This window comes from Solanum dulcamara, chromosome 1 (assembly GCF_947179165.1).
Source record: "Solanum dulcamara chromosome 1, daSolDulc1.2, whole genome shotgun sequence".
NCBI lineage: Eukaryota > Viridiplantae > Streptophyta > Magnoliopsida > Solanales > Solanaceae > Solanum > Solanum dulcamara.
The window spans coordinates 86,468,406-86,486,092 of record NC_077237.1 but is presented as its reverse complement, the minus strand read 5'-3'; the positions used below and the strand labels follow the sequence as shown (position 1 = coordinate 86,486,092).

Genomic DNA, 17,687 nt, shown 5'->3' with positions numbered 1-17,687 from the left:
TATGTTATCTAAATTGGCTTCAGTTCATTTTACTTTTTTTTAATTACAACCCCTCTGCCCTTTTACCCTAACATTTGTTAGAGAGCATTTTACCGATATACAATTTTTTCATGCATATTTAGAATAGGGATTTAATGTGAATAGTGAATATGGGTAGAAAAAGAATAAATAAATAAAAAATAAAGCTTCTGCCCCTTTCCATTGGCACTTTGTGGTAAATACTCTATGGTGAGCTCAAAATCTTTTTTCTCCTCCTAAAAGCTTGGGAAAATATCAAATTGGGTGGGTTATGGTACACTGAAGATATTTTTTTCACTTTTGTGTCGGATTCGAGCTTTTAATATGGGAGAAAATTAAATTTTTCAGAAATGGTGGAAAAGGTGTAGGGTATAATTACAGCAAGGAAGATGAAGAAAAAGGATAAGTTGTAGGTTTAATTAATAATTTGAATGAGAAATTGAGGGGGAAAAAGTGGAGGAAAAAATGATATGTTCTCTCTTGCTTTATTAAATAACCTTTGGTCCCACATAGGTGGTGGAAAGAAAAAGTCTCCTACTTAAAAGTAGAAGCACTCCTTTATGTTGTTAAAGGGTCAAGAAGAGGGTCTCCCCTCGCGCCGTCGTTGTCGTCGCTCGGCTCGGCTTCGGATTTGGATTTGATTGATAATCTTTTTGGACCAAAATTTCTTTAATTTTTAATTAATTAATATTATTTATTTATTTAATTAATTAAGTGAAAAAATCCTGACCCGTGACCCGCGACCCATTTCTTTCCCGGATTAATTTAAAAATATTTCCCTCCGTTTTTCCAACAGATTTTTGAAAGGTTGCAACCTTGTCCGAAAAGTTACAAACTTTTTCTCAACAGGCAAATCTATTTCCAACAGGTGCCTTTTAACAGTCTATATATATATCTGTTAATTCTCAGAATGTTCCATATGAAATTTCTGAATATACCATCTTCTTCTTCTTTCTGCACTTCCTAAAACTCGTGTGAAATACAGCTTTTTGATTGATTTATAGTGATATAAAGATTATTTAATATTTTTGATGATTTATGACAGGACATTATTTTATTAGCCAAAGGGCAAGACCAAAACTGAAAGAGAGGAGATATATTTATATTGTTCGGTTGCTAAAATTGAAGAATCGATGAACATTGAATTTTCTCCTTATAGATATAAATTATCAAATTATTTGAAGAAGACAAAATGCAGTAGTCAATATGTCAACATCACGGGGGAAGACTCGTATTCCCCTTACTTTTACTTTTCTTCACTTCATTACAATAAGTATTCATGTAATTACTTTTAAAAAAGGGTCAAATATATCGTCTAACTATTGCAAATGATTTAATAATATCATCAATTAAAAGTTTGACTTATTTATATTATTATTATTAAAAAATGGTTTATTCGTTTCATTATTTTTTAACATAAAATATATCTGGTTTTACAAAACTATTTATGCCACGTGGCCTCCTATTAGAGGTCCACGTCACTTAATTAAAAAGACTTATTATTTAATTAAAGCCTAACCCATATAAATAAAAAAAAATTATCAAATTATACACCTTATATTCCTATATTTTCAATTATTCCCTACCATTTGTAAAAATTTCAAAAAATTTTCTTCTGATACATACGAATGACGTTGATACATCGCAATTTATTACATAAGTCATTTTCATGATATATCGCTAGTTGATACAAATCAAACACACAATGAATCAATAAAACATAAATTTTACTGCTATTTTTGTTGTGTTAATGATATATTAGGTGTTATAAGCTGATTCATAAGTTTTATTGATATTACAATGAGCCCGTTTGGATGGGCTTTAAGTTGGTCAAAACCAACTTAAAGCCCCTTTTTGGCTTTTGAATGTGTTTGTCTAATGCTAACTTTAAGCCATAAAGTTCTTAAAGTCAGTCAAAAATGAAAAGTTAGGATTCTTAACTTTTTTATTCTAAGTGCTTAAAGTCATTTTTTTAACCATGGAAATTACTTTTTTATCCGTAATATTTTAATTAAATTCCCAAACTATCCTTTTTATTCTTTTAACTCTAAAATTCACATCATTTTCTTCATTTAAGCACTTTTATCCAAACACTCAACTGCTTATTTATAAAAATAATTTTCAGCACTTCAAAGTCTAAAAACACTTCATACATAAAAGTTACTTTTTAAGCCCTTCGAAATGGGCTCAATGTTTGGTTTGTATCAACTAGCGATGTATCATTAAAATGACTTATGTATCAAATCGCAATGTATCAGCGTCATTCGTATGTATCAGAAATCTGGAAAAAAAAAGAAAATTCGGATAATTACCAAAATAATCAAAATAAATTATAATTGGACTTTTTCACTATGGAATTTAAGTAATCATCCCTAAATAAAATCCAACCCACCCCTAACCCATTTCCTTTTTATTCTCTGGGCAATAAAAAACCAGATTTTGCTGGATTCAATTATGTCCATGCTTTCATGATTTTATTGGAATCCATCATAGCATGAGCAGGGGCTCTAACATTAGGAATTGTAAAGAAGGTAGAGAAGAAACAATTTTGGACAAGAGAGAATAGTTTAGAAGAGAAATGAGTATTTTTTATTTATTTTTTTTACAATTTTGATTTTAAATAAAAATTTCATGTTAATGAATTTTAATGAAAATAATTAATTAAATAGGTTGGGTGATTTTGTAGGTAAAATATTTATAGTTTAGTGACTTTGAGGTTATAAAAAATTGAATGACTTTCTGTAAGAAAAATCATTAATTGAGTAATTATCTGATATATTGGGTGTGTTTGGTATGAAGGAAAATATTTTTCATGGAAAATATTTTCTTGGAAAACAAGTGGATTTCTAACTTATTTTCTCATATTTGATTGCTGAGTAGAAAATATATTTTTGTGTTTGGTTGATGAATGAAAAACATTTTCCAACCCCGACACTCTAGCCTGGATACAACCTTGACGACCTATTTGAGATCAATCCCGACATTCGACTCGGGACCTTACCCACAACTTTTGATTCGGACCCCTACACTGACACCCGATCTCGATGACTAATTCAAGACATAATTCGGACGTCCAACTCGAGACCTCACCTCGATCCAAGATCCGATACCCAAACCAGGACCTGACTTCCGAATCATGACCTGACCTCGGGATCCAACTCCGACTCCCAACCCAAACTCCCGACCCAGAATCTGACTTGACACACAACTCAGGACCCGACTTCTAACTCGAGATCTGACCTTGACATTCGAACCTAAACCTTATACCCGACATTGTAACTGGGACTCGATCCCGATTGATCGGAACCGAATATCTGACCCATGACCTAATCTCGACACCCGAATATGGACAAGATCGACCAATTCAGGATCTGATCCCAATACTTAAATTGAGACCCGACTTTCAAATCAATACCCAATCCTGACAACCAACAACCGATGAAGTACCCAACTTTCGAATCGGGGCCCGACTCGACTCAACTTCCGACCTAAGATTCGACTTTCTAATCAGGACCCGACCACACACGACTTAGAACCTGACTTTCAAATTGGGATTGAAAAAAAATTAAAAATAATAATTTTTCGCGGGGGGGGGGGGGGGGGGTAAAAATAAAAATTTGAAAATTTGAAAACATTTTCACAAACAAAATTTTAATTATTTTTGGAGGAGGGAAGGGGTAAAAATAATGAAAATTTTAATTTCAAAAATAAACTTTTAATTTTTTTCCTCGAGGTAGGGCGTTGGGGGGCTTGTGGTAAAAAAAAATTAAATTTTGAAATATGTTTTTCAAAAACAAACTTTTTAAAAAAAAATCATGGGGGGAGGGGGATAGGAGTTGCCAGGGGTTGGGTGGGGTAAAAAAAATTAAAATTTTTAAAATTTGATGTATTTTTCAAAATAAATTTTTAAAATTTGATATTTTATTTGTTGGAGAGGGGGCTGGTTTTGGTATAGGAGGGTAAAAAAATTTGAAATTTTTTAAAAAGGAAATTTTGATTTTTTGGATAAGAAGGGTCGGGGTATGGAGTAAGGTAAAAAAAAATTATAATTTGAGGTTGAAAGAGAAATTTTGGAAAATGTTTTCCTGAATTTTTTTAGAGAAGTCATTTTTCTTAAATTTGAAGAAAATAAGTACATTTAGAAAATATTTTCCATTTAATTCAACCAAACATGAGAAAAATAAGATAATATTTTCCAAAAAATATTTTCCTTCTTACCAAACACGCCCATTATCTCGACATCCATTTAGTCATGAGAAGTGGTGAGCTGACTTAGAGCTTGTTTGAATTGATTTATAGTTCTTGACTTATAAAAAAAATAAAAATTCTAACTTATGACTTTTACTTTCTTTTTTTTAATATAAAAAAATTAGCTTAAAATCTAGTGTTTATAAACCTTTTTTAAATTTACCTAAAAACTCTATGATTAGAACCCGTTTGGACATGCCATAAGAAATCATGATATGAAATTATGAAATGAAATTGAAGTTTTGTTTGGACATGCAATTTGGTCTTTTTTATATTGTATGTTTTTCATAAACATAAAAATTTAATAAGTTGTAAAACTATTCAAATTGTCCAATTTTTTATACAATTTTACCAAATAAGCAAAAGTTTATAAAATCTCATAATACACAATTACAAAATTATTCTAAAAAAAATACAACATTTATTGATCAAACCTTAATTCAATAAAAATACAACATTTTGGTGATAACAAGTTTCCTACTGAGGCTGAAAAAAGGTAAAGTCTTTAGATTGTGGACACTATAAATTTGCTGGAAATTTCTAAGAAGTTGGACCCCATTCAACAATGATCTTGCATGTGAACTTCATTAGAGGCTGGACCCATTTGATAGGTGACCGATCCCTTGGAAGCCCTCGTATTACATCTATTTTTATGTGTTGAAATTGAAAGATGATAAGAAGTTTTCTGGTGATTTTTTCATCTGTTCTAATCCTGGTGGAAGATGATTGGAATTTTCTCCATAGACCAAATTCTGCATTCACATACCTGAGAAATAATTTGCCAGTTTGGACTTCAAATATTTCTCTTTATTAAGCAGCACAACAAATATATTATATGAGTTTCCTTCACCATATACCCAAAGTTGAGAACTTGCCTGTTAGTCTTTAGCAATATTCTTCAACAATGTCTCATTCTTCTTCTTCCAAAAATTGCAATTACGATGTCTTTTTGAGTTTTAGAGGTGAAGATACACGTAGAACCTTTGTGAGTCATCTCTATAATGCTCTGGAACAAAGAGGAATCCGTTCTTTTAAAGATGATGAACGACTAGAAACAGGAAAAACAATTTCTGATGAACTTTTGAAAGCCATAGAAGAGGCCAGATTCGCTGTCGTAATATTTTCAAAAAGCTATGCATCCTCAAGATGGTGCTTAGAGGAGCTTGCACACATCATAAAGTGTAAAAAGGAATTGGAGCAGACTGTGATTCCAGTCTTCTATGATGTGAGTCCATCAGATGTGCGCCATCAAAATCCCCCTTTCGTTGATTCATTTTCCCAACACAAAGATGATATGGAGAAAGTTCAAAGATGGAGGGGTGCATTTGTGGAGGCAGGGAAAATATCAGGCTATCATTTACTAAATTTCAAGTAAGCTTTCTTCTGTTGTTTTTTTGGGTTTCTCTTTTATCAAGAGGAAAAAGGACCAAACTTTTAGCTACAATTTCATACAATCATCATCCTATACTTTTACCGGGAAAGGAAAAAAGATCCTAGGAAAACAGATAGTTGTTTGATGATGTAATTAGTTTTTAAAATGTTATAATTCATAATAGTTGAGTTAAACTACCTTGTGACACGGGGGAATTTTTTTTTATACCTTTGTGACATTATTATGCGTTTGTTTTAGATATTAGTCTCTGACAAGTCTTTTCTTTTCTATTTATTTACTCTGAGATTATTTTCACTGTAATTTAGGGATGAGGCAGAGTGCATCAAGAAACTAGTTGATGATATATTTCCTAAGTCACTTCAAATTATTTCACCTTTCCCGGAAAGTTTAGTGGGTATGAAATCTCAGGTTGAGAAAGTAACCTCATTATTAGGTATGGAATCAAATGATGTTCGCTCCATTGGAATTTGGGGTATGGGCGGCATAGGCAAGACAGAAATTGCAAATGTTCTACACCAAACATACCGCCATCGATTTGAAGCTGATTGTTTTCTTGGTGATGTTGGAAAACTTCATCAGGAAAATGGACTAACATGGCTACAAGAAGTCGTCATTTGCAAGCTCTTGGGTGAAAAATTGACTCTAACTAGTGAGCATGAAGGGATGAATATTTTAAAGAATAGGCTTCGCTGGAAGAAAGTTCTGTTCATCCTCGATGATGTAAACCATCAAAAACAGTTGGAATTTTAGTTGGAGGGCCAGAGTGGTTTGGAATGGGTAGCAGAATTATTTTAACAGCAAGAGACAGGCACCTGTTAATCAGTCACGTTGGGGATAACGTGTATGAAGTCCAACTATTATCTGAGCATGAAGCACTTGAATTGTTCAGTAGGCATGCTTTTAGAGAAAAATCACCAAAAGAAGATTTTATGAAACTTTCAGGACAAGTGGTGAGGCATGCTGGTGGACTCCCTTTAGCTCTTAAAGTTTTGGGTTCTTCATTGTACAGACGAGACAAAAAGCACTGGAGACACACAATTGATCGGCTGAAGAGAATCCCTGACAAGGATATTCTAGGAAAGCTTAAGCTTAGTTTTGATGGTCTGGACAAAGAAGAGAAGGAATTATTTCTAGATATTGCATTTCTAGATATTGCATGCTTGGCTAGATACAATTTTGATCTTTACGTGGAACTAGTAGTGAGAGACGCGAGTCGTGGTGTTCTAATAGATTACCTTATAGAAAAATCTCTGCTATCCATCAACCTGTATAATAGAATCGTGATGCATACTATGATAAGAGGAATGGGTGAAAAAGTCATACGGGAAGAATATGCTAACAGCAGAATATGGCTTCCCGAGGAGGTTCGTGACCTTTTTAAAGGAAAGTTGGTAAGCAATATTTAACATGATTAATAATTTCTTAAGCTCTTAGGGCTGTTAATTTTAGTTTATTTTCATTTTTGTTTGTTAGCAATGAAATATATGTTTCATTCTTTACAGATAACAGAAAAGGTGGAAAGCCTACGTATCCCAAAGGATTACTATTTTGAAGATGATCTTGTCAATTATAGCAATATTTTCAAGAGGATGCAAAGCTTACAAATACTCATAATTGATGATGCACCTTTTAGCTCAAACTGCGCCATCACTTATCTTCCTTCCAGCCTGCGGCTTATTGAATGGATGGGGTATCCTTCAATTTCATTGCCAGAGAGCTTTGAACCATCACAGCTCGTTGTGCTTCGTTTACGTCAAAGTTGGCTTGTGGAACTTTGGTCAATATCAAAGGTATACTGTCTATCTCTATCTCCAAAGCAACAAAAGTGCAGTTTTTTTTTTTTTTGCTAGGCTTAATGCTCATGAATTAAACACTCCAAGATTAAAAGGCTACACAAAATAAGTGCTTTGATATACACAATTAACATAAAATATTTTTAATTTAGTAAGCACTCACTTGAAAAGTGAAAACATAAAACTTGCAAATCCAATGTACAGACTTAAATCAAACGTATCATCTCTCCCTCTCTACAGCAGTTCATACTTCTATCTTTCTTTTCCTGATTAAATCTTCAAAATATTTAGTTGGAATGGAACTAGAACTACAAGTTTTTGCATGGAATGCCCCTCCTTGTGGCTTGTCTTTAATATTGTGTCGGTGTTTTATTTTGTTGCTAAAATAGCCTCCGTTTGTTTATTATGCAAGTCAGTTGACATTTTGCCCTTCTATATGCCCAATCCGACAGTCCCTATGCTTTTCATGATAACGCGATACAAAGTTATGTTTCTTTTCTGCTATATTGTTGAATGTATCTTTCTATTCATCAAGACAAAATATTTATACAAATACATATGTTTCTATGAAAGGAAACTACTCAAACTAAAGCAAGGAAATCAACTAAGAATCTGCTGCAATAATTAAGTATATGGAAGATATAATATTTATAGCTATCTATTATATTCTGTAACACTCCCCCTCAAGCTGGAGCATAAATGTTGATCATGCCCAGCTTGTCACAAAGATAATTAACTCGAGATCCATTTAACGTCTTTCTGAACAAATCAGCTAATTGCTCTCCTGTCTTTACATAACCGGTGGAAATCAAGTTATCTTGGATCTTCTCACGAATAAAGTGACAGTCTACCTCAATATATTTTGTTCTTTTGTGATACACGAAATTTGAGGCAATATGAAGAACAACTTGATTATCACATCAGAGTTTTGTTGGTGTTGAATGTCTTAATCCAATTTCTATCAATATGTGATGTATCCACATGATCTCGCATGTGGACTGCGTCATAGCTCTATATTCGGATTTTGCATTGGATTGGGATACAACACCTTTTTTCTTACTTCTCCATGACACTAAATTACCACCAATAAAAACACAATAAACGGTAGTAGATCGTCTATTGGTTTTACATCCAGCCCAATCAATATCGGCAAAGTACTCAATGTGAATGTCCGTCGTTACCATATAAAATGCCAAGTCTAGGGGCCCTTTTCAAGTAACATAACATTTTTTCAAAAGCTTCCCAATGTTTGACTGTAGGTGCAGACATGAATTGGCTCACAACACTCACTGCAAAAGCAGTATCTGGACGAGTTACAGTGAGATAGTTTAATTTCCCTACTAACCTCCTATATCTCTCTGCATCATCAAAAGGGTTGCCATAATCTCTGGTCAGATGCACATTAGGGACCATTGGAGTACTACAAGGTTTGGTTGCTGACTTTCCAGTTTCCGAGAGTAGGTCACAAACATATTTTCTCTGAGACAAAGATTCCCTTCTTCCTTCTAGTTACTTCGACTCCCAAGAGATATTTGAGTTGTCCCAAGTCTTTTGTGTGGAATTTAATATGCAAGAATGACTTGAGTGAAGAGATCCCCGTATAATCACTTCCTATAATAACAATGTCTTCAACATATACTTCTAGAAGCATAATGTCAATCGTTGATTATCTATAAAAGACTGAGTGGTCACACATATTTTTTTTCGCCCAAATTCCAGAACTACTTTACTGAATTTTCCAAACCAAGCACGAGGGCTTTGTTTCAAACTATACAAGGATTTCTTCAGGTAACAAACTTTCCCATACTCCCCCCTGAGCAACAAATTCAGGTGGTTGCTCCATATACTCTTCTTTCACTATGAAGAAATGTATTTTTGATATCTAGCTGGTGCAACAGCCAATTCTTAGATGCAGCTAAGGAATTCAATAAGCGAATAGAAATGGGTTTATCCATCGGAGAAAATGTGTCTGAATAATACACCCCATAAGTCTGAGCATATCCTTTAGCCACTATTCGAGCCTTGAGTCTAGCTACAGAGCTATCTAAATTAACTTTGACCGCAAAGACCCATTTGCATCCCACTGTGTCACGATTCGATTCCCTAGGTCATGATGACACCTACTATACCCCACTAGTAGGTAAGCCAACCCGTCAACCCGGAACTTCAAGTAATGGGTTTGAGGGCAAAAACTAAACAAGAGTGGCGAATTATAAAGATAAGCAGAAAGAATAAGCGGAAGTAACCCAAAACATGATATAAACAATTAAAGATCCCTCTCAGAATCTGGAAGTCACAAGTACAGAGCTGCTCCAAAATAAAAGACGAGTACAAATCCCAAAAGTGGATCGAACATATATATACAACAACTGGCTAGTCTCAAAAGACAAACTACGGGCCATCCATACTGAAGGAGACGGAAGTGATCCAGACACGCCAAGTGCTCATCCTAGTCTTCGAATCTGATTGCAGCAGGCTCGATCTTTTCGTGATGGTAACTAGTGCTCGGTCCTGTATCACGAAAGTAGACGCAGAGTGTAGTATGAGTACCAAGACAATAGGTACCCAGTAACCATCATAGGCTGACTAAACAGAAAAGGTAAAAATAATATGAAAAAGAGGAATAAGCCTAAATAGAAGTCAACATAATCAACACATGGGAAAAGTGTATGATCTATGATAACTACAGCTAACTATACTCAACCGGACCTCCATAAGCCCAGTCGGAACATTCATGCACAAGTTAAATAAAACCCCAGACGAACCCCCATAAGCTCGCCGAGTACACAGAATAGCTACAACTATCAAGGTTGAGAACCAAGAATCTGCAATGTCAGGAACCAAAGAACTATATTATTTCCAAACCCAGAATCTTCAAGAGTCAATAACTAGGGGCGCCTTAGGGGTCGAGGCCGGTACTAAGACCTAGAGGCTCTCCCGAATATCCAACGTGGCTAAGGTCGGGACTGGGTGCCCGGATGCTCGCCATAATACATTGGTGCAATCAAGGTATGGACTGGTACCCGAATGTTTACTGTAGTACATTGATATGATCGAGGCCGGGACTGGATACCTGGATGCTCGTCATACTAGCAAGCCGACGGAGGCCGGGGCTGGTTACCCGGATGTTCCCCGATAATTCGGAATGGAGGTCGGGACTGGATACCCAAATGCTCATAGATAATCCAGAATAGAGGCCAAGACTAGGTACCCAGATGCTCACAGTTATTTTATCCTATGATGCCGAATATTCTCCTTTCCAACTAAACAATAACAGTAACGAGGATCTCCTTCCCAATGAGTCAATCGATATGTCGCCAAAACTAGAATCGAAGCCAAAGTCAACGATCACGAAATCTAGTGCTGCCGATGCATCACGAAAGTCACGATTATATCGAGTTATAGATATGGGTATTTTTAAGAGCAAGGGTAACTCCTAGCTAAGGCCAAACTACTAGGCACTAGCCCGCTACACCATTCTACAAGGATCTAAGTCCACTAGAGAGTCGCCGGAGCAACTAAAATAAGTTTATATCCTATACTAAGGCCAACATACTCCACAGTATCAATAACATGCTCATTCAACTCTCCTTATAATACTAACAAATAACGACAAGATACACATGCTTCTAAATATCCAAAAAAAATGATAACAAGCCTAAAGCATGATTTTTAACACCTGAGATATACAATTAAATTATCCAACCAAAATTCCAACTATTTCAACATGCGTTTACACATTCCATCTCAATCTAAATAAAGGTAAACCGTAGCCTACCTGTAGGATGAACACGCGAGCACCAAATTATTATGTCAGAGCTTTTCCCTTCCGAACGGTCTCAGAACACTGTCAAACTATCAAAAATAGAAGCACAATATCGATACAGTTGTTTAGATACTAATTTCATAAATTTTAGAGACGGACCAATTTTTGGGTCTAAAACAGAGATTGTGGAATCCGCATTCAAAAATTCGGATTTGACCCCCAAAACAGGTTCTAAATGTCACCCCAAGCTCACAAATCAGATTTATAACACAATTTGGGGTGAAAAAATAACGCAAGATGATTAAATAATCAATTCCACACTTTCAATCTAAGAAAACAAACAAGGCAGCCTTTTTACGCGTTGATTTCTCAAAAACAAAACTCTCCCAATCAAAAAAAAATTATACCATGACGTTTCCATCGAAACCCCACACAATCTAGCCTCAAAAATCACTCAATATGGAGTTATATTGATTAAGATACACTCTTCAAAAATTCAACATAATTTCATTTCGAAAATGGCAAGAGACAGCAATTTTGAACAGCGATTTACTAGTTGAGGCAGCATCTAAAATATCAAATCTTACCTAAAACAAAGCTTCTAATCAAGATTTCGAGCTCACCAATGGATTCCTCGCAAAAATATCTTGAAGATAGACTTTTGAATTACTAAATTTGGACTTGAAAAGCTCAAGAAATGAGAGTTCAAAGTTGAGAGAAAATTCTGAAAAAATTTGGTGCAAAATCTGCACTATTGCACCAGATTTTTCTGGTTTTGCATTATTTAAACTTTTCGAACGGACCCTCGAAATTCGTTCGAAACCCGATAAAAAATAAACCAGATATGCTACCCCACTAAATTCGATATTCCAAAATCAATGTAGCATTCAAAATTATCATACGAGATTATTTTAATAAAAAGTGGATCCCACCTCCAAATATCGAAATCCACCGAGGGGGTCAAAATGAACCCGGAAGCCTCGAGAACCAAAAAAAAGGTCATTCTAGACTAAACTCAACACTCCGGATCTAACCGTGCTGTCAGAATTTCCATCCAAGTGCGTTTTTCAAGAATATTAACCAAAGTCAACCATAGATTAACTTTCAAAGTTGAAAGAGTCAAATGACCCAAACTCGTATTGATTGCCTCGATAGTCATGTCAACTATGCTACTAGCCTAATTTGGCCATTCCGGAGCTGATGGAACCATCAAAATTCAAATTCGGGGTCTCCTTGACCCGAAATTTGAAAAGTCACAACTAAACCAAATTAGGCCTTCAAAATACCAAAATAGGCTCGAAACCTCTAAAAATTCACCCAACACTTCTTTTAGATCAAAAACTATCCCCCAAATCCAATGGAGTCATCGAAATTCTATTCCAAGCATCGAAACTCCAAAAGTTGAACAAAGTCAAACCTTGGCTTAAAATTCTTCAAATTCTCAACTCAAGGCCTCAAATCTTCGTTACAACTCCCAAAACTGATTTCTTAAAGTCTTCTAAGCCAATTTTGACATTTTGGAGCCACTGGAATCAATGAAATTCCGTTCTGAGATCTGTATCTCTGATTGACCCAAAATATCACTTTTTAATACTTAAAGTTTATGAAAACTCAAAATTTCCAAAGACTCAACTTTTCATAGGATTTTCTAAAAAAACCAACACTCTGTAACAATCAGAAACTACTCAGGGCAACTAAAGGGAGGGGTAAAATGGTTATTTTATAAAATTTCCAAAAATGACCTTCTTGGTCATTACACACTGCCTTTTTTCCTTTTGGTAAATCCACCAAGTCCCAAGTGTGATTCTTATCTAGTGCATGTATCTCCTCAAGCATTGCATTATACCATTCAGTATGAGTCAATCTTCCTTAACTGTCTTACGAATAACGACAGAGTCTAGAGAAAAAATCAAATATCTTGACGTAGAGGATAAATGACCATAGGAAACAGAATTAGTAATGAAATATGTTGATTTGTAACTATATGTGCCTTTGCGACTAGAATAGGGAGGTCAAGATCTTCTGGAGGATCAGACATATGAGGATTTGATGACAAAGGAACTGGTGCAGGACATGTATCATTGGCCTCTCGCCTCCTCGAGTAAACTTGTACAACCGGTGGTCTTGCTATCGTAGATGGGGAAAGAGCTGGCGGTACAATAATCGGTTGGTCCTCAATAGAAGAACTGAAAGATGAAGGGACAATATTTGATTCTTCTGTCAAAACACGGGTGACCTCATAGGCTAACCACTCATCTAACTATTTCCATCAAGATCTTGTTCATTCTTTCTGCCAAACAATTAAGCTGAAGAGTCTTAGGAGAAGTTTTTTTGTGTCTAATACCTTTATGCTTGTAGTATTCGTCAAACAGTCTACAATATTCATCATTGTTATCAATACAAATACATTACAATTTCTTTCCTATTTCTCTTTCAATTAAAGCTTTTAGCTGCTTAAAGACACTCAACACTTGGTCTTTAGTCTTCAAGACAAAAGCCCAAAGTTTTTTTGAGCAATCATCAATAAAAGTGACAAAGTAGAGTGCACCAGTCAAAGTCCTTGTCTTCATTGGACCGCATAAATCAGAGTGTACCAACTCAAGCAACTCTGTCTTTTTTGAAGGAGGGTTAGACCTAAAGGAAACTATATTTTGTTTTAAAGCTAAGCAGTGCTCACACTTTTCTAGTTTTGCACTTTGAAAATCTGACAATAATTTTTCTTGGCTAAAACATTAAGTCCTTTCTCACTGATGTCGCTAAACCTCTTGTGCCATAACGTTGAAGAGTTATCACTCTCAACTGCATTCACCATATCAATTCAAGTAGAAGTCGTAGTCTAGTATAGACCACGGCGTTTGTTACCATAAGTCATGATCAAATAACCCTTAATGAGTTTCCATTTTCCACCACCATTGGTACTAACATATCTTTCATCATCTAGAACACCAACAGAAATCAGGTGCATACGAACATCAGGTGCATGTTTCACATTATTCAAAACTAGTTTAGTTCCAACACTCCCTCTATTCTAATTTATGTGGCACATATAAAATTTGAAAAGTTAATCAATTTTTTCGTCGACTATAATTTTTTTTTATATATCACGAGTTCAATATATATTACTTCTCCTTATGTGACACAAATAGAATTTCAATAACAAAATTTCTTTGACCATAGTTTTTTTTCCATTATTATAAGTCGTTAATTATTATAATTTATAGTTTTTTTAAACGCAATTTGCAATTATACAAATTATTGAAAATATTTTTACTCTTTTTATCTCAATTTATATAGTACGGATAAAATATGAAGAGTCATGTCAACTTTTTATTTGACCATAATTTTTCATATATTTTTTAAAAATATTTTAAGTTGTTAATTATTGTGCTTTATAATATATTTTACCTAATTTTTAAATATAAATTATTAAAAATTTATTTAATAATTTAATATTTAAATGACCAAAATAACCTTTAATTCCACAAAGCACACATGTCGACCACGACATGTGTACTTGTAGCCGCTTCTACTATATAGTAACTTTTATATGCTTTTTATGACGTACCATGAGCGAAAACTAGAAATCCTGATAATCTGAGAAAAGTTAATGGAGCAATTTTATATTAGGTACCATAAGTGAAAACTGGAAATGAGTAAATGGAATTCATTTAACTGAGATATCATGAGTAAAAAGCAAAAATTATGATAATCCTATAATAAATGGAATAAGTTTATATGAGGTACCATGAGTGAATTGAGTAAATGAAATACGTTCAAATGAGTTACCATGAGTAAAAACTAGCTAGAAACCATGACAAGATAATCAGAGAGAATATAGTGTGAAATTCTATCAATTTGCCATGACTTGCACGACACAAGTGTTGTATCGCTTTACCATCTTTGCCACTCAACTAAGGTGGTCAGTCCGAAAATTTTTCACTACGTAAAAAGGCTATTTCTGAACCATTGTCAAAATCGGAAACAACTTCCAAATAGCAGGGCGAAAATAGCTTTTTTGTACAAGTCATATCCAATCCGAACCTTAAAAAATGTTGCATATCCTGTTTGAGTTAAATAATTTGTGAATCAAAGATGGGTCAAGAAACTTTGTTTGTTGGAGCAAATATAACAAATAAATCTACTGTGAAGCATGCAAAAGGACTTAAACATGCTATATACTTGTTTCTGTAATTCAACTTAACTAATTATTTATATTCAATTATCATAACAACTTTCTCTTCTCGTTTTTTTTTAAAATGAATACAGAAATTGAGCAACTTGAAGCATTTGGATCGAAGCAATAGCCTTGGGTTAACAAAAACCCGTAATTTTGGTGATATGCCAAACTTGGAGGCACTATATTTGCTGGGGTGTGTGAATTTGGAAGAGGTCCATCCCTCTCTTGGACATTGCAGAATGCTTACTTATTTGAGTTTGTATAAATGTCGCAAACTTAAGAAGCTTCCAAAATTTGTCTGCATGGAATCTCTCGAGTCTCTCAATCTCCTTGAATGCACAAGCTTAGAAGAATTTCCAGAAATCTGTGGAGATATGCGTAGCTTATCAATACTCAATCTAGAATCCCCGTGGATAAGAAGCTTACCCCCATCTCTCAGCGGCCTTAGAGAGATGTATTTGATTGATTGTGAAATTCTTGAAAGTATTCCGGACGCTTTTCGAAATCTTAGAGATCTCCGTATTTCAGGTTGCAATAAACTTGCAGCACTGCCAAACAGCCTCTTTGAATCACAGCAATTGGAATCTCTTTATATATACCGATGTTCTGTATTGGTAAAGCTCCCCATGTCTCTTGGAGTTCAAAAGAAGCTCCGTTTGTTACGTATAGATAGATGTGAGAACTTAAAGGAGCTTCCTAGCCCTATTCAGCTGAAATCCCATCATACGCTCAACATATCTAATACCCCAAAATTAGATACATTTCCCGAATTCAAAGGAGATATGCATTGCTTGAGAGAACTGACTCTGAATTCTACTGGGATAAGAGAAGTACCTTCATCCATTGGGAATCTGAGCGGCCTTAAAGCTCTCTATCTGGAAGGTTGGGAAGATCTTGTAAGTCTACCAGGCAGCCTCTGTAATTTGAGGGAGCTTTGTCGTCTTTCCCTCAGAGGTTGCAAAAAGCTAGAGAAGCTTCCAGAAAATCTTGGTGATTTGCAAAAGTTAGAGGAACTTGATGCGAGAGAAACTGCAATCTCCCAACCACCTCCCTCCATCACCAAGCTTGACAAACTGAAGATTTTAGGCTTGGGTAGACTTCCTGAGGATTTAGTGTCTTTGCACTTGCTGGATACTAAAAGTATCAGCAAACTCTCAGAGCTTTATCACCTGAACGTAGAATCCTGTCAGAATCTTAATGTATTGTCAGGAGAGCTACCTCCAAATTTAGAGCAGCTATTTGCAGATTATCATTTAGGCTTGAAGAGCATCAGAGATCTCGTAACTGATTATTTTAAGCTGTATAAGCTCTCAATATCCGACTGTGGAACTGTCTCAAGTGAACAAGTTAATGTGTTCCTACAGTATGTTCGCAGGGCATGCATCCAGGTTTTATCTATCCCACTCATATATGAATCATGAGTTGAATATTCTCGTCAAATTGATTTCAAGTAGTAATTATATTTTTTGTGTGATTGTTCTAACTTAAGCATGCATGAGCATATATCTAAGAAATTATTCATATATTACTTTAACTAGGTGGACTTTCATTTTGTAATTCAAAATATCTAAAAGGTTATGTCGTCACATATATAGGTCAAATAGTTTCGGTACTAATATGTTAAGTACTTAAGTTTAGCAATTTAATAATCAATGAATTATTATATATTCGGACGAAGAAAGAAGGTATCATACATATTAATTTGAATCATTTATTGGTTGAGTTTAATATTTAGAATTTTAATTAGATAAAAAATGGGTGATGAGTAGAATTTGGAGATGTGACATCTCGATTGATTTATAGTGATGTAAAGATTATTTAATTTGATTTTTGATGATTTATGACAGGACATTATTTTATTAGCCAAAGGGCAGGACCAAAGCTGAAAGAGAGAAGATATATTTATATTGTTCGGTTGCTAAAATTGAAGAATCGATGAACGTTCAATTTTCTCCTTTTATATATAAATTATCAAATTATTTGAAGAAGACAAAATGCATTAGTCAACATGTTTACATCATGGGTGAAGACTCGTATTCCCCTTACTTTTACTTTTCTTCACTTCATTACAATAAGTATTCATGTAATTATTTAGAAAAAGAATCAAATATATCGTCTAACTATTACAAATGATTTAATAATGTAATTAATTAAAAATTTGGCTTATTTATGTCACTATCATTAAAAAATGGTTTATTCGTTTCATTATTTTTTAACATAAAATATATCTGATTTTACAAAACTATTTATGTCATGTGGCCTCTTATTAGAGGTCCACGTCACCTAATTAAA

At 34.5% G+C, this 17,687-nt stretch overlaps 1 pseudogene across 1 annotated transcript; it reads left to right on the top strand.

The window, feature by feature from the left end:
• Positions 1 to 4,633: 4,633 nt before the first annotated feature.
• On the top strand, positions 4,634 to 17,543 carry LOC129882816 (disease resistance protein Roq1-like; annotated as a pseudogene). The gene is made up of 5 exons (XR_008765830.1): positions 4,634 to 5,637; positions 5,965 to 7,050; positions 7,162 to 7,449; positions 15,485 to 16,783; positions 17,243 to 17,543. The product of XR_008765830.1 is annotated as a disease resistance protein Roq1-like (transcript).
• The last annotated feature ends 144 nt before the right edge of the window (positions 17,544 to 17,687 follow it).